Raw genomic sequence first — 21,428 nt, forward strand, 5'->3', positions numbered from 1 at the left:
TGCCCAAAAATGATTGTGGTACTTTTAAACAGCACTGCCAAGCAATAGGAAGTAATAACAGGTTGTCCAGTTAAAAAAAATTATTTAGTTTTTATTATTTTTAAAAATTAGAGAAATTAAGGTTTCCTAGTGTTATCTGTAACAAAAAAATGAAGATTCGCTTCACTTTTAGAAACGCAAAATAAAGTAATTCTCGTCGCCAATAAATAAGGCTTCGTACCTTTTCCTCATATACTTTTACTATGAATTATAGGCCCCCCTCACTGCCAACATTTTGTTTCCCTTTGTTATTAAGCCTTATCTTCGAATGTATGAAAATGTACACTGTACGTATATCATTTTTTTTGCCTCAATCCTCTCTCTTAGACCAAATTCTCCAAAAAAAAAATAGAAATGTTCCCAGTAACTGATATTTTCTCTTTCTCTGGGCAAGTATTGTGATCAGAAGCAATGTTTGTAGTTCCGGATTTGTTTCTATCGAACTCTGGGGACCATTTAATGAAAAACAAAGTGAAAATAAAGAAAGGATGAACATACTGTTAATCTGCGGGGGAGAACAGAAAGTGTGGTGACCAGAATATATAACAATTGACAGAATAAAAAAAAAACAAGAGTTAATTATTCAAATAAAAGTTACATTCGTACATAAAAAAAAACAATATCTTATACCTTGGTTGCAATCTTGACAATTTACACACTTTTGGGCCCTTAACTAATAAACAACACATAATTAAAGAGATCTCGCTAACTGGCTGCACGAAAGTACATTTATCTATCATCTTCAAAAGAGAGCAGAAGGTAATCTCAAAACAGGTTGGTACCTTCTGGCGGACGCTTGTGCTAGTCGGTTATCGATACCAGCGCACCCTATCGATTAAAATTTATTTGTAATGGGGCGAGTAGACGTCGTTATTACATTTTCCTCAACAATACAAACAATTTTTGGAACAATACTTTTACCACACTTTAGGTAAGTTCTTTTTGGGAAATTCATAGAAATCGTTTATTATTCTTGCAACTAGTGAACGAAGTGTATGCAAATGTCTTTTCTGTTTTTAATACTCTTGAATCAATTAAGAGTCACTAATCTCTTTCTCTTAAACATTCTCGTAACTTTTGTTTGTTAGTTGTGAACAAAGGCTAGTTTTCTTAGTAACTTTATTTGGTTGAAAATTAATCGTAAAATAGTAATTTTTCTTTTGATTTTTATCTATAAACTGAAAATTATAAGAATCTGAAACTTTCATGGTTAGATTGTACCTTACCAGGGGACCTTAGCGATCACAATCACTTCACTGAGATTTTGTTTTACTTTTTCACCAATTCTTTCAGAAATAAATCCAATATTTTTCATTAAACAATAAAATACAGGGAAATTGTACTTCAACTTTCATTTGAAACATTTTCCCTGGGAAAATTGGATTAAGAGCACTTCTGGGAGGAGCGAAATGGATAGGCTTTGATCTGGAGAGTACCACTTGAATGTAATGTACGGTTTTGCATCCTACCTGTTACAAAAGGGAGTTGAATGGGTTGCAGGAATTTAATTTGCAAGACGGTTTTTTTTTTGAAACAGATTTTATTATTCTGAAAAGAATGCAATATTATAAAGAAATACAGTATGGTACATAAATAATTTAAACAAAATATTACCTGAAAATAATAATTAAATTACTAGTTAATATTTAACAGTCTCAACACTTCAACCATACGCTGAACCTTCCAAGACTGTAACCTAACATTCAGGTTGTAAATAGTTGACGTCAGCACCCTTTGATGACACTTTTACAAATATATTATACTTTCTTAATGAAAAAATTCCGATGGTAGGATTTAAGGAGAAAAAAAAAAAAAAAACTAGACGCTTTTTATTATTATTACACCTCCAATTCAAAAAAGAGATTGGCTTCTGGAATTACTGGAGTCTGAAAGCAAATAACTGAATTCATTTATCATTCCATTCGTCCGTTTATTTTTGTTAGAGAAAGAGGTAATTCCATTGTTATCCTTGGACGAATTTTCACCAGCCTATTTTTCTTTTTTTACCGTCCCTTATCGCTCGTAAAGCAAGAGAAATTAGAAATACCAGTTCCAGTAAATGGAAGTATTAAATTATAGGAAACGTTCATCAAATTTGATATTTCGATTAGGCGCCACCAGAGTTTGTCACAGTTATGGTGTTGGCGAAATAATCGATCATTTGATTGGAAAACCATATATTCGATTTTCTTTAAATAACATATCCAACCCTCTAAAAATTATTTAAAATAAACAATAATTTTGGAAAATTTTATAAAAATGTTTTACGAAGAGAAAGATGGTTAAGGCTTCTCTCTAATGTGCTATTTATGTTTATTGTATTGTCTTACCACCAGTACAATTTTAATAAGAACTAAATGTATAGCTGTATTTAAAAATTGTCATTTAAATGAATCGATTATTAAATGTTGTTCAATAAGGAGACCTTAAAAAGGACAAGATTCTCATTTCCTTCGACAGTCAGATTGAGCTTAAAGCGCTAGCAGCTTGTTTGGAAGTTTTATGAATATATAAGTGGTTCAGTACTTTCCGGATCATTCCAGCATCAGAGGTAATGAAATTGTTAAACAACTTGCCCAGAAGGGGATCACCCTGTTTACTAGTCCTGAACTGGGCACTTGGTATATTACCAAGGACAACGTGCGCGAACGCATGGAAAGTTATTCCAGGTGTTAAACATAGTAAGAGTATTATGCCCGATCTGTGTAAAAATAGGGAACCTAGAAGCTACAGGATCATTACTGGGCAGTTTTGTGAGAATACCTTCACAGGGTGGGTGGTCTTATTCAATCCGAAACCTTGGTGTAGACCAGTGGTGGGCAAACTTTTTTAATGGGGGGCCACAAAGTTTAAGAAATTCTAGAGGAGGGCCAGAATTATAGAAAAAATGCATTTTGTGTCAAAGCTTTTAATCATAATATTATAAAAACATTACAGCATTTCACACTTGTGTAACTACGCGGCTAGTTTAGCTTCACCTTTAGGTTATGCATCTATTATTCTACTAAGTAGAATCTACTTTATACTTCTCGACCGTCAAAACGTAATTATAGCGGTCCATGTCGATGGACCCTCGGCGGGCCGGATTAAATACTTTCGCGGGCCGGAGTTGGCCCTCGGGCCGTACTTTGCCCATCACTGGTGTAGACTGTGCAAGGAACAGAAAGAAATGGCATCTCATATCCTGTTTGACTGCATAGCTATCGCAAGCTTGCCATGCGAGATATTTGGTACTTCGCTGCCAGATCATATCCCAACAAAACTAGTGAATTAGATCCTAGACGCTTGTAAGAAGGGAAGGATTTACTAGGTTACCTAGGGGATGGTTTAAACCTCTTGACACAGCTGCCTAAGGGAACAGGACGCGCCAATTGTCCTAATAGTAGTAGAACTTTAACAAAATCAGAAATAAAGTTCTTAAGGATTCAATACATAATGTTAAGTGATAAATCTTTTGCCTACAAATCTTTGAGCACAAATTAGGAATGCTAGACCAAGATCCTTCGACAGAAAGTTCTAAATCAATCAAACAAAAACTCTTAAGATGGTAATTTTAATTGATCTTTCCGGTCGAACAGCCACAGTATCAAGTGGTTGGGATTACAAGGAAAATTCCCCTTTCCCCGTATGTGAGATGGGAGTAGTGTTTAGACTGAACTAAACTTCCAAATCTTCCCTTGATACCCCTTTAAACTAATGAATATTCCACTCTCTAGTAAAAGCCGATGCTTAAACAACCTAAATTTTTGTTTTGTTGTTAACTTACCGGAAATATATTTAAGTAGTTGTAATGAAAACCGTGTCTTGTTGATCCGGAGGATACGTACATGAGATACTGTGGTGGATTCACTCATATTTTTAAAAAGACACATCATTAACTAAAAATTTAATTTGAGAATAGCTCACTATTGTTGAAGCAATTGAACTTGTTGCTTACATAAGACATAATTCTGATGAGTTAGATAACGTCATAGTTATCACGTGAATTTAAGGCCGTGTAGAGGTTATTCAAAGGAGAAATATTTCATTATTTCCTCTAACTTGCAGAAATCAGTGATTATGTTATAAAGTGACACAATCTACGCTTTGATACTTACTTTGGCGTCAAAGACACTTCTTAAGAGATCAGTTATTTTTTCTAACGACTTCTCAGTACTTAAAAATAATTTTAAATTTCTCACAATATGAAAGCAATGTGGCGACTGTTTCCCAATATTCCAAATCTTTTAAAGAATTTATTTTGGGAATCTTTCATTTTTAAACAATTCTTTCAATTAAGATTCAAGTCAATCAATTTCTTAATCAGATTGTTTCTGATCAAGGAAAAACACCGAGGAAATTAGGAATAAAAACACATCCTCTCTATTCGCATTGAGTAACCAAGTCGGTTTAAGAAGATAAAAAAGAAGGTTACATTAAAGTAGTATTCGCGTACTTTATATGTGGCAAGTTAATCCAAGGTTGGATCAATGTAATATAAATGAGAATTACTGTAATATAAAGTGAGAATTACTGTAATATATACATAAGTCTAAAGCAATTACTCACAAACTAACTGAGTCCTTTCGTGATTTCTTTCTCATCTAGGAACGTCCTACGCAACGAGGTTCCACCAGAGCGGAATAGCAAAGGTGAGAAAGAAATAGCTCTAATTACATACTTCACTAACATGGAGATGTGGAGTAGATAGATTGACCAAATAATAAGACTCATAAATAGGTTACATGTATGTTACTGCTGTAAGAAATAAATATGAGTGTAGGCTGGTCCTATATAAGCCTAGTGAGTCGCCATGATGGTTAAATGTGAATGTAGAAACTGCATTTATGTTTACAAAAATTGCCACTAGAGTTCTCCACCAGATGGAGTGTAAAGTAAGCTTACCGCCTACAGTAATGGCGGCTTACAAGTCTACAATGTGCCTATTTCTCTTTTATCTATTTTACGATTAAACAATACAAATTCTGAAGTTTTTTTGTTTCTGTTAACGATAATTTTGGAAAACATGAGGTATTATTCCAAAAGAAATATTATTTATCGTATTTTAAATGGAATTTTTTTTTCTTGCTTAAATTGAAAGTTTATCAAATACCTATGGGAGAAATGTTGGAAAAAAAAATTTAAATTAGTTATTTCATTAAAATTATTAGGTTTAAAGTATTGGCCAATCACAATGCAGTATGGTTGCAAACTGTGGGCGGGTCATGCCCACCTCTATTGTAACCACGCCTCGTCCAATGAAAACCAGTTATGGGCTGGCCAAAGCGTATTAATAATGGTGCTTCAATACCGTACACTTAATTTTCTAAATCTTTTATTATTTTCTCATATTTAAATAATATCTTTTGTTATTTTAGAAATAATATTAATCTTACGAAAATATTGAGAAAAAATGCTTATAAATTATTAAAAAAAAAAATCTCAATTTTCAAGACTTCTTTTATTAAGTTAAGATCGTTTTCCAATAGTGTTTTGCTAATATTCGACAATTTCACTTTATTTTCTCAAGAAAAGTCTCGTCAGAAATCTCTGAACCATTTTCTTACCATAATTTACGAATATAATTGAATTTTATTGTAACTCAGCGTTGCATAATACAAAGAGCTAAAATAGATCAATATAATAATAATGTTGATAGAATGCGATACATTACCTCTGAGCCAGACTATTAATTAAGAAAAAATTACAAGCGAAATTGGCATCTAAGCTTAAGTAAGCCATTAGATTAGCTTCAAATGAATCCGTTTGGTAAATTCCTTGCCAAGCCACGTCTTAAAAAATAGGAGATTACTTCAATTTTTTACTTGCCAACGTACTATATGTGAGTAGTAGAACTAATTGTCTGAAAGCCCAGCAACAAATAATCGACACTACGTGTATAAGACGTGATATGGACGTGTATAGCTGAGAATTCGGCTCCTTCAGAAAAAAAAAAAAAAATCCTTACCTTCAAACTTTACCTAACAGGAGTCCCCACTTCAGACAAAACAAACACAGACAGGAATGGAGGATTGGTTGTTCTAACAAGAGGCTGACAAAACAGATCCCTCTTCAATCTGTTTGACTTACGCTGGACTAAACCAACCCCTAGGGAATCTAATCTAAATTTAAGTCCAATATTTAGATTAGAGAATTATGTTCCTAACTAGGATTTTAGGATATGTTTCTATATAGAGGTCGCAGAGTTTATCTTTTCCATAATCTTGTCATTGAGATATACGTAAATGTTATAATAATTTATTATTTATTATTTTTTAGCATTTTGCAGGTAAACTTTTAATTTTTAATTTTATTTTTTGTTGCGCCCATGTTTATAAATAATTCTAGGGATAGCTTTCGAAATTATGGGAAAGCATGGAACAGAAATAATTGTATAGCTTATCCCAAATTTCTAATGGAAAATTTTACATTTATATTTTACAATAGTTTCTACAAATTTTGCATACCTTTATTACAAATAACAATCTTAGATCTGCTAACAAATCTTGAAGTCAGCCAGCCAGCCATTCGTTGAAAAATCTTTTTAATTTTGAAGTTTAGTCTCTTTATAATTAGACATTCTTTAATAACTGAATAAAACTTTACTTCTGGAATTAGTTCTAAGAAAGTATTTTATTTATTAAACATTGTTTATTGTTTAAAAAGATGTATTCAAAGAATTTCCAAGTATTCACTTTTGAAATGAATTAAATATTTTACTAAGAATATGCTAAACTGTTTTTAGTTTACTAAGCTAACAATTCCAATTATTATTTTTGGAGTTAGTTACAATGAAGAAATTGTTTTTTTTTAAATGCGTTGATTACAACTTACAACATACTTACATCCTTCTGTTTTTAAAATTTTCCATTATAATTATAATTGTTGGATATAGTTTCACTGCCCTGAGTATTATATTTCAGATCGAACCAGTCATTATACTAATTGGCAATTTAAAGGTCACAGCCAAAAGATGTTTTAGGGATGATCTTTCGCCAAAAAATAGTCTGTAAAAAAGAAAGAAAATGTATTCATAACGTAGAATATATTCAATATTTAGGAAATTCTAGCTCTAAGGTAAAGATTTCATGACTTAACACTCCCACGTCTGTTTGGAATCATGAATCCATCAGTTGTCTCATGCATTCTAATCCTAAAAATAGGACATAAATTTTAGTTTATTAATTTTAGTTAGTTTCACCAGGATCATCTATTGGAGCACATCTCCAATCCAGTATGTTAACCTTAAGATTATGTAGAGTTGATTCCTGGGTAAAGTTTGAAGTTTCGAATTTGTATTCTTCTAAGTTCTGAATTTTCATTCTAAGACTTTCTATCTATCTATCTAATTGGCGTTACAACCCTTGGTGGGTCCTAGACTCATCCCAATGAGTCCATTCCATAGTTCCCGGTCATTTGCAGCCGCTTTTTCCAATTTCTCACCTTTAACAGGTTTCTTGCGTCACTGATGACACCATCCTTCCATCCTCCTATCTTTCTGCCTATATCCATCTCAAGTGATCTTCTGGAAATCGATCCGCTATCCATTCTCGCAACATGCCCCGCCCAGATCAGTCTTCCACATCCACCTCTCCGAACATGTAGCTCCCTATTTCGTCTCTCCTTCTCCGCACATCTCCCTCCTTCACAGGATCGAAAATCCTTCAAAGAACGAGGAGCCTGTCCTCATCGCCTCTGGGAATTGTCCATGTCTGGAGAGGGGTATGTCAAAACTGGGCGAATCAATGGTTTTTATATAGCCTCACTTTCGTGTTCCTAGAGATCAGGCTACTCTTCATAATATATCGGATCAGACCGAAATAGCATCCATTAGCTATCGTTATTCTTTTGCCGATCTCCTGTGAAATGATATAGGAGGTATTGTCTTGGGAGCCGAGGTACACCAACTCTTCAACTTTATCTAAGACTTTCTAATGAAAGAAAAATTGAAAAGGCATCTCTTGTCAAGATGTAAAAAGTAGGAAATATGCGCCACATTTACGGCCAAAGAGATGGGAATCGAGGAAATGAAAAAAAGATGGCGGCGATATCGTGCTTATTAAGTTCGACCGGTGAATATTTAATTTTGAAAAATAGAAATAAACATATTTATTCCTTTCTATGTGGAGTCAGACTTTCATTCTTTCTCACTCTCTCTCTCTCTCTCTCAGTCTGTCTGTCTCTCCTGTGTCTCATGTCTAGACGGGCTCTGTGAACATAGTTACGGAGACCCCAAGGGCTGAGCTCCCTTAAATTGAAATATCAATGGGAACATTACCACGAATGAATGAATTATTAAACAAAAACAAAATAAAGGGAAGGGATTACCTCAGTGGTTAACGTATTCTGGATTTCGTTGCGGAGATCCTGGGTTCGAATCCAGGTGTTGGCTCTTAGATTTTTCCTCTACCTAGGAGCTTCTTACAGCTCACTGTCCCGATGATGGATAGTGTTGTCTGTAACGAGAGAACATTGTGCGGAGACTGGCAGTTCACTGGAAAAAAAAAACTGTGGCTGTGTCATGGACACGGCCGTATGTTATAAGTGAATACGTTTACGTAACGGGTTATATTTATTATAAAATATTTTTATTTATGTATTTAGGATGAAATCAAGGAAACAAATCGACGATCGAACACAATCTATGGCTATACAGTCCGTTGTCGATGTAGAAGCGATTTCATCATCCACTCGTATAATTTCAAAAGCCCCAGCTGCAGATGTACTGAAACCGTCGTGAATCCGCTCGGCCGCATTCATTCTTTTGACAGTTTGACTCGGTCATATGATGTTTTATTATTCCATTCGATTGTTCTTTCCAACCGTATACGATCTCTGTATTTGGTTTTGGCTTTTCGACGCGACATTATATATTTTTGATAATATTTTTTTATTCTAACACCTTACTATATTCACTGTCACTATTTTACACTAATGTTTTATATATAATCGATAGACTGTGACGACAGCTGACGATTAAAACTTAAACAAACATCGTAGCTTCTCCCGAGACAAAAGTTATACTAATTGCAAATCTCGAAACGCAGCAAAATGATCTCAAAATGGCGGCGCTTCCCACTCCACCGCGTGCGATGTGTCACAGTCCTCGCTTATCGTAATGAATTCTTTTATCCTTTAGCTATCCAGTGGTCTAATTTAATTTTGGATGTAGACGATAGATTCGAAACTATAATGCCAAACTGTATCCCCCGATTTTTGTTATCATTAGGTTTTTTGGATTGCCTCCATATGATAGCAAATTTAAAGACGTATTCACGTCAAAAGCTCCGGACGCCAATGACCTCAGATGTTGACGCGCCTAAAATAAAAAAGGAATAATTTAAAACAGCAATTAGTCACTTAAAAATCAAAGATTAAAAAGTAATGATTTGTTTGATAAAAATATTTTAATTACTAATAATGAGATTCTTATATTCTCTTATTCTATTGTAATAAAAGGAAATGGTGCGAACGAGTCAATTTCCCATCTCCTTTATTCATCTTACGAAAATTGTCTATAAAAATTAGTAATTAACCACAGAAAATTGATCAGTATTAAGTAATATATGGCCACAATTTTCAGTAGCAAATTAAAAAGTCCTAATTTAAATAAATCGCTAAAAATAGATTAAAAAAAAAAAAGAGAGAGGAGATTAACGACCCATTAGAGCGCTAAAGTTAGCTTAAGCATAATCTTTCATTATATGAAAGCGAGCTTGAAAGAGCCAAAGCTAGGACTCGTACCCCCCACAGCTTTTTAATCATCTACACAAGTAATTATAGCAAAATATTTACTTTCAACTACCAACCTCCCACAGGCTAACCACACTCAACTTCCTTTGAAATAAAATTTTATGTCCATTATTAAATTTATTAATTAAAATATGTGGGAGATGGATTCTTTTTATGGCATTTTTTTTTTTTTTTTTTTTTTGACGTGAATACGTCTTTAAATTTGCTATAATATGGAGGCAATCCAAAAAACCTAATGATAACAAAAATCGGGGGATACAGTTTGGCATTATAGTTTCGAATCTATCGTCTACATCCAAAATTAAATTAGACCAATGGATAGCTAAAAGGATGAAAGAATTCTTTACGATAAGCGAGGACTGTAACACATCGCACGCGGTGGAGGGGGAAGCGCCGCCATTTTGAGATCATTTTGCTGCGTATCGAGATTTGCAATTAGTATAACTTTTGACTCGGGAGAAGCTACGATGTTCGTTTAAGCTGTCGTCGGCTATCGTTACAATATATCGATTGTATATAAAACATTAGTGTAAAATAGTGACAGTGAATATAATAAGGTGTTAGAATAAAAAAATATTATCAAAAATATATAATGTCGGCCTATACGCGTCGAAAAGTCAAAACCAAATATAGAGATCGTATACGGTTGGAAAGGGCGTCTCAAGAACAATCGAATGGTAATTAATAAAACACCATATAACCGAGTTGTGCCGAGAACGTAAAAGGAATGAATGCTGTCCTGGCGGATCAACGCGACGGTGTCAGTATATCTGCAGCTGGGGCGTTTGAAATTATACGAGTGGATGATGAAATCGCTTCCACATCGACTGTATGGGCATAGATTGTGTTCGATCGTCGATTTGATTCATGGATTTCATCCTAAATACATAAATAAAAATATTTTATATAAAAAATATAACCCGTTCCGTAAACGTATTCACGTACAACACACGGCCGTGTCCAAGACACAGCCACATTTTTTTTTTTTTTATAAATTAATTGAAAATTGTACTTCGTTTCGGATACCATTAATATGGTTCACCAGAAACTTCTTAGGATTTGGTGAGCACCTACTGAATTCGCCATCCTAAAAAAAAGTTACTGATGACTTTGGCGCTAATGGAATATTAAACAATTACTTAAGATCTTCTACTTGCTTAGGAGATCCACCCACATATGGCTTTAAAGAAAAGAACAAAACTTATGCTTTCAACAACTTAAAAGACTCTCTTTTAGATTAAAACAGATCTGAATTCTCTGTTATCAACAATAGACTTATTTATTCATTGTTTAGTACTGTTCATCTTTTGTGGTGGCTGATTCATTAATCCAAGGAGAACAATGGATTTTACAAGAAAGGTATAAGCTAGGGAAGATTCTTGCCAATTTTGCCAAGCTTTCGACATAGGGACTATGTTATCTTCTGGGCATACTAACAATGGTAGGTACATACATACTAACAATGGTAGGTACTTTTCCGTTAGCCGGGCGCAAATGTCGCCAATTGTGAACCAAACGCGAGCCAAGTCAACGGAATAAAAGTCTAAAACGTTCAACTATAAACAAATATTAATTAATAGTAAGCAAAACAAGTTCAACTATAAGCAAATATTAATGAATTGTAAAGAAAACAGTTTTACCCAATACTGTTTTTCGCTTGCGCCCGGCTAACGGAAAAGTACCCAATTGTAATATTTTTCTACATTGTGGATGTTAACCTGAACAGTGGAGAATCAAGATTCAGTGGAGAAGTAAATTATCCTTTTTTTAGAGGAGAGAAAAGTTAAGGTTTCCCGGAAAGTGGTCATCCCAACCAGCAGGCCCCAAATCCCTGGGATTTTTTTCCAAGATAGTCTTATTTGACAGATTATATCTGACAACACTCACTTCCTAGAACTTTCCGGGAGGATACCTCCTCTTTTGAACAGAAGGAGCCATCCTTAGACGGTTTTCCTTAGTTGCTTCCTGGAAAGCCATGTTAGAGGGAAATATACCCCTAACCTGTACTTCTCTTGAAGAGCTTTCTACAGAACATTTGAAAGGCAATGTAAGGGAAAAGGGTTGAGTTGGTTCCAGAGAATGGTTATCCTTTACTGCTACCACTTCTCCTTCTTCCATCTTCCCTAGGAGTACCTGGCTGAGTAGTTTCATCATCTGGGGCGCAACAGAGGTCCAGTTTCCAGTGAGGGGAACAATAAGGTTCGCCAGAATATCTCCTATAGAAAAAAAAAATCAAATAATGAGCTCCCAATTATTAGCTGGGAGAATTAACAGGAAGCTGGCTAATTATACCCAGTACACATGGTGGAGAAGATGTACGTGAGATAACAATAAAAAAAAAAAATCAAGGCACCACAATATGACTACGACCTTGGTAGTAATACAATGTAAATTAGTACAATGAGCTACAGGGCACGTCCAAATTCTAAGGTAGACAAAAGTAAACGTAAAAAGACCTGGCCCAGAATTCTGGAAGCACTTTTAACGACTTTTATATTCCTGCATCCATGACAGGAATAAAGAATACACCCACGTTATCCAGAAAAAAAACTTTCTGTATCAGCAACTCCACTAACAACTATGACGTAACTTTTGCTAGATATTTCCTTTATCTTAATTATATTCATTTCTTTTACAACCGAGTTCTTTCATTAACCTTTTGCGCTCAGAATCTCCCTTTATCTTAATGAACAACTGAACTAAATTTTCTAATTATGTTTACAAAAAATTAGTAATTAATGTTAAAAGTACGTACCTTTTTTTTTTTAGTTATCTTCCAAAAAAAAGAACAAATCGACACTTCCAACAATAACCTGATATTATTTTCAAATATTACCATTATTGGCCTTCTTACTCAGAGATTTTTTTTCAAAGTTTCATCTTAAAACATCATTTAATCAATAATTATAAACACTGTAAATCTGTACCTTACACCGAAAGGTCGTCTATCTCTCTTGCCTAAACAAAATAAAAATACAAAGTTACTGGAAATATAATGATCTCTCTACTATAATAAAAACATCAATAATTAAGTAATTAAAATGTCCATTAAAACAGCTGAATAAGGGTTGATCGTAAAAAAAAAAAAAAAAAAAAGAAACTGCACGAAAACTTGTAAAGTTGAAAGATTTTAACAATTTTTCCCTTCTTCACTGTAAAAGAGACAATACTAGATTTTGCTTTAAAATAATCGATTATAATCGAACTTTTTTTTCAACAACGCAGATCGAATAGATTTCGATCAAGATATACTAGCTATATATTGTTCTCTTGATGTAAACTTTTTTTTTTTTCATAACAACGAAGCACCTAAACGCGTGAACCTATTTTCATGAATGACATCTCATCAGAATTTTATCAAAATGTACATTTTTTTTTATGGGACTTCCACCTGGTCAACCTGGTATCTTCAACTGGTTTAACTTGATAACAACTGCCCAATTCAAATGAATTTCTCACTTTAAAATTCTTCCTTCCTTCCTTTCTTCTCCTATGCCATTCTTTACTTACCTTTTTTCCCACATATTGTGTATAAAATAGTTATTTATTTAACAAGTGTGGAAAGTAGTACTTTTCCTCACGCGAGGCAGGGTTTGCACGCACGAGCGAACGAAGCGATGCGAGTGCAAATTGCCGAGTGTGAGGAAAATACTTTACACTCGAGTTAAATATTATATTTTTTCTGCAACCATTTATTAACTAATAAAATTAAAAATTTCATTTTTACAGTCTACAAAAAGTAATTTATTTATTATAAACATTTATTGTTATATTACAATTATTTACATTACTTATTACATTTTCTGCTGTTTCTTTTATTGATGGAGGAGTGTTTTCTAAACAGGCATCACTAGAATCCATTTTAAATTTCTATAAGGTAACACTATAACCTTTTTAACTGTTATAATTAAAAATATCTAATTATTTATTAAAGTATTATTTTTATTTCTATATTCCTTTCAATTTTTATTTTATTTTTTAATATTCGTTTTTTAATTATTTAAATAAAATAAATTTAAATAAGCCTATTAGAGTTTTACAGAAAATATTTATGTTAATAACAAAACTTCTTATATCAAGGAAGCACAATAAAGTTTTTCCACTCACTTGTGCGGAAAGTGACACTAATGGGAATTTCCCCCCACTAGTGTGGGAAGTTGGGCATTACACAGCTGATTTTAATTGAGTAATGAGAACTTCCCTACATGGTTGCAGAAAAACGTTTTTTTTTTAGTTCGGGACGGAGGAGATAGAATATAATAACTCACAGAAATGATTACGTCATAAAAAGTGAGAGAGAGAGAGAAAAAATAAAATATTGATTTATTGGTTCAAATTAAACAAAACAAATAAAAGAGTAACAAAGGATTGGAGAATTTTTCACTTTTTTTCTTTTTTAGGAAAAGTGAGAATTGTTTATTTCCCCAGTTATGTCATTTAAAAAAAGAAGGAAAAACAAGGGCTGTGGAAATTGAATTGAAAAAGTAAAAGCGAAATGTAACCTGTTGTATTCCTACCTTTGAGTTTGTCCGCCATACCTCAACCTGGGTAGAACATGAACATCATTACGAATTAGATTATCCCTGAAAAAAAGAGAAAGGAGGTGAATAAAAGGGCAAATTAAACAATAAAAAAAGGGAATAATAGAAAATTATGCAATTAAACCAATTAACAGTTTTACCACCTTAATAATTAAACAAAATGAATTGATTTAAAATTTGATTAGACCTGCAATTAATAATTGTAGAAAAACAGGGCGATCAATTAACAAAATACTAATTGATCTATCTTATTTCCAGACTTAAGAACATCTGTATGTTAGGAAAAATTTCAATAAAAAACAGATCCTATTAAAATTTTATTGAGCATAAATAAATATAGAATCATTAAAGTAAAATTTTATGATAATAGAATAATCAGTCCTCTCAATTGTCTGGGATAAAGTTTGGTCTCAGAAAGCGAGGCTCGAATCCAGGGAGGAGGCGAAATAACCTAACAGATAAAGGTCATAGAATATTTCACCTGGAGCCTTCCAATTCCATACTTTTTAAATCCCAAAGTTTTTTGCTAGTAATAATCCATGGTGATTACCTGCAAAAAAAACTGTACAAAATGTTGTAAAGTTAAAAGATTTTAACTATTTTTTCCCTTTTTCACTGTAAAAGAGACAATTTTTCTTTAAAATAATCGATTATAATCGAACTTTTTTTTTAACAACGCAGATCGAATAGATTTCGATCAAGATAAACTAGCTATATCTCGATTGAGCGGTTAAGAGTATAGGAACAAATTTATACATTATTTTATACTGTGAAAATAAATAAGTACAGAATTTTACATGTTATTTCTAAAACTTTTTGAAACATAACCGAAATAATTGCTGCCATTTTTACTACCAAAGCTGCTATTTTTTTTTGTTTTATTGTTCTTTAATAAAGAACAATTTACATTAACAACAATAAAAATATCAAAATAAAATGCAATAATAGAAAATACATAATATAACGCTTTTCCCCAAAAGAAAAAGGCACAATAGAAAACTGCAAAAAGGAAAACAAAATGTAATTAATCTAGCTTGAAATAGAACTACATAATGCACATTAAAAAATACAAGGTAGTAAATAAAATTATTCGTTTTAATTAACTCATAACGTTTAATAAGGTGAAGTAAAGTAATGCCCATTTTTTCAGGCGAGCTTTACGCCCTAGCTACCCTAATTAGGTGTCGTGGATGGTGGCGACTAGCAAACCATACTGTACTGTAAAGTTCTCATGTTAACTATTAAATAAAATTTAAAGTTCCTCAATCGGGAATCGAACCCACTAAACCAACAATACATCTTCGCTTTGCGGGTCTAGCCTCTTAACCGCTCGGCTATCGTGGCACCTCTTATAATGTTTAATTCTATTTGGTAAAAATAAAAAAAAGTAGATCCTTATTTTATTATTCATGACTGAAGATAAAATCAATTTTCGATTAATTGAGAATTTAACGAGACTAATCTGCTTAAAATATTTTGCTTCGATAAGAATTGGGAGTCACAGACAATGAAACAAAAAATCTAAGATCTCATCTTTTTCATTATTGAATCATTGTTTGTGCAAGAATATCAGGGAAAATTAATGCTTTTCATCACAAACCAAAATTATGAGGAATTTTTCTTATACCGTTCTCAATTGCTTTAAGTAATTGAGAGAGATTACAAGTAGAAGTGAGATGAATCTGTTTATTATTGTTTCCAATTAAAGCTAAGATGTCTGAAATACTCAAGAGACACAATTAACTGAATAAAAATACAATAAGAAAGCGGCTCGCCTTTCTTGAGTTTTATGATCAATCGCAAGTCAATTCATTCAAAAAGCAGTATTTAATTGACTTTGAGTCAGAATAAAGAATTAATAAAATACGATGTATCAATATAAGTCAATAGTGCCTATCTATAAGGCGTGGTCAATGGCGTAAATAATTACCATATCATTAACCATATGTGGGTATATGCCAGGTGAATCAATGATAATAGATTCAGCTATACCCTTCCGACTCACTGGGTCATCATCGACCTCGTTAAAGTAACTGATCGTTATCTTTAGACGGTCCCACATCTACTTTTGTTGCCAGTTCTGCAATCACTTGGGATCAAACAATCAAAGCTGAATTTCAACTCGCCCGCAAAAGGGGGCAATTTCGGGCAAGTTCTAAAAGAGCTCTTAGGGTCCATACCATAGACTCGCTTGGGCCAAGCAAAATTCTTCTCTTTCAGCAGACTACCTCACGTGGGCTTCACTTGGTGATGACGGCTTGTCACAAGAAGCATATGGTTTAGACCAGAGGTCGCCAAAGTGGTCTATATAGACCACCCAGGGGTCTATTTAACAAAAGTAGGAAGTCGATCTGAGCCAGGGGGTCGAAGGAAAAACAATTTCGAACGCAATATAGCGAACCTTGCAAAGAAACACCAGGCACACACATCTCATTAATTAAGAAGCAAACTGTAGTTACTTTACTTATTTATAATTACTTATTATTTAATAAATATTACAGGAAGCCAAAAATAAAAAAAATAAATAAATAAATATTAAGGTATTTAAATTTCAACATTAAGATATTTTTCATAATAATAATAATATTTATTTACAAACTGTACATATGTACACAAATTTGAAATGATACAGAAATTGAGGTTTCAAGCTTAGCGCCTATATACACTCATCAAATTATATTTAGTTCAGATTAAAGGAAACATATTTACATATTAAGGAAAACATTTTAAATAAACCTTAGCTGATATACAGGTAGTTTTTTTTTTAATGATTTAAGGCGCGCCAACATCTAAGGTTATTGGCGCCCGGAGCTTTTTTTCAGTGCACTGCCGGCCTCCGGACAGTGTTCTCTAGTTACAGACAGGTAGTTGTAACAAAATATGCTTTAGGCGTTTATATTTATATTTTTTTTATAACCAAGAGAGTTTATATTGTAATTAACAATGGCTACTATGTGAGGGTACGGACTATTTTAACAAGTGGAGACGAATTTTTCTAAGAGACAGTCAACAGTAGTGGAGATGCTAGGAACGTCAATTACTGCGTGCATGTAGTCTATGGGCGTCCATCTGAGAAATGAACCAATCAATCTCAGGCATTAATTTTGCACTCTCTGTATTTTATTGTGATTGGTTATGCAAGTTTGAGACCAGACAGGGACTGCATACAGGAGTATAGGTCGAATATAGAGGTAGTATATTAATTTCTTATTTTGGAAGTCCAAGGATGAGTGTCTATTAAGCAAGGAGAACAGACTGCACATAACGCCTAGCGCCTTATTACATACATTATTCACATGCTTTGTGACGTTAGTTTTGAGTCTAAAGTTAATCCTAAGTATTTAACTTCTTTTCGCCATGGTAAAGAGACTCCATTTACTGTAACAGTATGGTTGATTGTGGGTCTTCTTCGAGAGAATAGAATCAGCTCCGTTTTAGTGTGGGTAGGTTTGATTCTCCACTTTTTAAAGTACTTGAAACTTGAAATTTTTCATAAAACTATTTGTTACACAATGTAAAATTAATTTAATAAATGTTTGAAATCATAAAATAAATGTACAAACACAGTACCTAATTTCTGATAGATAGTTTTATTTTTAATTAACTGAAAATTACTTTTATGAGGGGTCTTTTGGAGATTTCGAAAAATTATATAGGGGGGGTCCATGATCAAAAAGAGTTTGGTGACCCCTGGTTTAGGCAAATTCCTAAGATCAGTTACACTGATCAGGACCGGAGTTTCAATCTCTTCAGCCTCAGTTGCATGACCTACTTACACTTTCTGATGACTCCTCATGTTAACAGTTGTCAAATTATATGCGGGAGAGTCTTCATCGGATGGCGGACAACTCCTTCAAGTTGTATCGGACTGTCTTAGTATCTTATTTACTGTGGGTATAATATATTAAGCAGGTGTAAGTGTCAAAATGAAAGAAGAAAAAAAGGGAAAGATCAGCCTTTGAAGAAAGATGATGTCCAGTGACGGTAAAATAATAAGCGGATGTACGAGGTTCAAGAGAAAGCAGTAGAAATTTGCCAGAAATGTGAGGAGAGTAGTAATGAGAAGGAAAAACGATGTAAGTCATTCACATCCGTCTTTCCCTTTTCTTACTCTGTGAAGAAATACTATTTCCTTTCCCTTTCTAGCAAAGGAGGAAAGCAATATTTACGTCATTCATGCCAGGGTTATTTACTTCACATCAATATGAATATTATCGAACCTTAATATATATACTACATAACACGAGGATGGCATTATTGTATGTTTAATAGTATGACAGCTGAGTTATTGATATTGTCCCAGATCCATATTTAAAGAATATTATGTACTTATCTTTTATTTACAGATCTAGAAATAGTAATATTAATTTTCGCTAAAATATGAATAATTTAAAATTATCTTTGTACTGTTTACTTATTCTACTTCATTTTTTTTTTTTTTACGAATCACCTTGTAAACTCATTATTAGGAAGGAAATAGAATTAAACGATATCCTCTTTTATATATCACGGGTTCGCCTAGAACGATTTTAATTGAAAAGTTCACCAACATGAAAAATTTTTCTTTCTCCTTATTATTTGGGTCAAAACTAACCAAAATCTACTGAAACCCAAATCGGTTTACGTTGCGGATTTTTTTGTTATTTCATTTTTCAGGTCAAAAAACGGCTTTTTTTTTGCATTGTTAAGCCTAATAAATGGAAAAACAATACATTTTTTTTGCAAAATCAATGCATGCATTTTGAAGCTGAGGGAATTTCTGACAGATTGATGTATTTTATAAATGATAAAAATGAAATTTCGACATTCAAAATCAATAAAAAAGACATTTTTTAAGTAAAATAAGGCAAAAACAAGGTTTTATGAAATTTTTTGGATTAAAAGAGCCCAAATAATTTTTTATCGCATTGTAGGGCTTAGTAATCCAAAAAGTTTCATTAAATGAATTTGAATTGGAAAATTTCACTTTCTCCAGTGCATAAATATTGTATTTTGCAGGAATTTTTACTCATTTTTGAAAAGTCCCATTCCCTTCCACAAAAAAAAACCGATGATTTATTTGTTAAGTAAGCTTTGAAATGCGAGAAAACCCTTGTTTTTGCCTTATTTTGCTCAAAAAATGTCTTTTTTATTGATTTTGAATGTCGAAATTTCATTTTTATAATTTATAAAATACATCAATTTGTCGGAAATTCTCTCAGCTTCAAAATGCATGCATTGATTTTGCAAAAAACTGTATTGTTTTTCCATTTATTAGGCTTAACAATGCAAAAAAAAAAGCCGTTGTTTGACCTGAAAAATAGAGAAAAAAAACTCCGCAACGTAAACCGATTTGGTTTTCAGTGGATTTTGGTTAGTTTTGACCCAAATAATAAGGAGAAAGAAAAATTTTTCATGTTGGTGAACTTTTCAATTAAAATCGTTCTAGGCGAACCCGTGATATAGAAGGAAATTCTGAATTGATTACCTTTTTTTTTTAACTTCCTAAACTTGATTTAATAGACAGACGAATAGATTAAGTAGAATTTCAGAGAAAGATGAACTCACAGTAAACTTTAGCCATGTGAATCAATCATTTAAATGTTCCATGGATCCGAGATAGTATGTTGATGAACAACTCTGTAACTGGACACTGATAAAATTAGGAAAACCTATTTGTATAACCTGCTCACAAAAACCTTACAATGTCCACAGTGTTTGCATTTAAAGCCAAAAGAGGGTGTATGGGAAGCGAACTCTTGTCAAGAAATATAAATGTAACCTTTATCTTTAGGTTGCTTGTAGACAGTCATGTGACTTTTGCCAACGGAATTCCGATCTATTTCCAGTCTTAAGTGTAAGAATAACAAGAGGAGTCTATCTCCAATACAGCTGACACATTATTCTCCGTAATATGTGCTGTTTTTTTTATGGTGTAACTAATGTTTGTAAAAATATCCGTTTTGTGTTACCTTGTTTACGAAAAAGTGGTGTTCACGGATTGGTTAGGTTATGGTGTGCTAAAATTGTTTCTCCTTTTTAACTCCAAATATTTTCTCCGGTCTTTAGAATTGAAACAAAAAACAAAAGTTTCGAATAAAATAGACTTGAATAAAGTGTAAATGGAAACACGAACTTTTGTTCGGTATAAAATTCTAAAAGGATGAGCAAAATACTTTGCTCTCTTTTCTCTATAACTTTCATGTCCGTGAACGTTGAAGAGAAAGTAAAAGTTGATACAGAAATGGGCACTATATTCTTCATTTTTCTCTTTTTCTTTTATGATGTTACTCCTACGCCGGAGTTTTGTTATTACTCAATGCGGGCAGTTATCCAAATCCTGCTGGATCGATACATCTATCATTGCACGCTTGTACCATGTGACTGTATGAGTGAATATAGTGGTGAAACATACGCGAGACGCAAAAAGTCGTGGTCCATTTACAGCTACGTTGCCCAGAACCCCTTTTTAATATCTTGTGAGAATGCTAGGGGAATTTAACAGTGGCATTTTTCTAAAGAGATTGCTTAGTTTGAGAAACTAATTTGGTTCTTGAAAAAGGGGATAAAATAGGATATAATAAAAAGAATGATGGAAAAATATGATAGTTCGGTCACGGAGTGTAAAATTATTAACAATATCATCAAGGGGAAAAATAACAAATCCAAACCAGTTTCCCATTTCATCTACTTATGGGAGTCATCCCATATTGTCTGCACCTTCTTACTTGAACATCCATTAAAGTTTGTAAGTATCCAAATCATTTTTTGAATTTACGTTACACCCAATAGTTTTTGTGATATGGAAGGTTAAACTTTGTAGATTTTCATATTCGTACAAAATTTCAAACTCTTATATCAGTTTTTGTATTTGTCAAATTTCAATGAATTCTTCACCGAAATGTAAAGAAATGTTAGCTGCATAAGTGGTATAAATGGCAGTTTACTAGCTATAATAGTAATCGTGATATAGAATGTTATATTTTCTATGTTTTCCATCTGTGTATTCGAAATCGTTCAAAATTCAATCGTTTATATCTCTTTTCGTACTTGTCGGATTTCAATGAGTTCTTTACTGAATTGTAGAGTGAAAATAGCTCTATAACCGGAAGAACTAGCAATGTTCTACACCCAATA

At 33.0% G+C, this 21,428-nt stretch overlaps 1 protein-coding gene across 2 annotated transcripts in view; it reads left to right on the forward strand.

The window, feature by feature from the left end:
• Nucleotides 1–21,428, forward strand: part of LOC141446172 (uncharacterized) — a 159,694-nt gene that overhangs the window by 57,392 nt on the left and 80,874 nt on the right. Inside the window, exon 1 of one of the 2 annotated variants that reach the window (XM_074112645.1) lies at nt 20,900–21,039. The exons of the other annotated variant lie outside the window; for it this stretch is intronic. The gene's annotated coding sequence lies outside the window, so the exon portion shown is untranslated. Of the gene's footprint in view, nt 1–20,899; nt 21,040–21,428 lie in introns of those variants that run through there. 2 annotated transcript variants of the gene reach the window in all.

Source organism: Rhodnius prolixus, unplaced genomic scaffold (genome assembly GCF_049639745.1).
Source record: "Rhodnius prolixus isolate KJV_2025 unplaced genomic scaffold, Rpr scaffold_1, whole genome shotgun sequence".
Taxonomy (NCBI): domain Eukaryota; kingdom Metazoa; phylum Arthropoda; class Insecta; order Hemiptera; family Reduviidae; genus Rhodnius; species Rhodnius prolixus.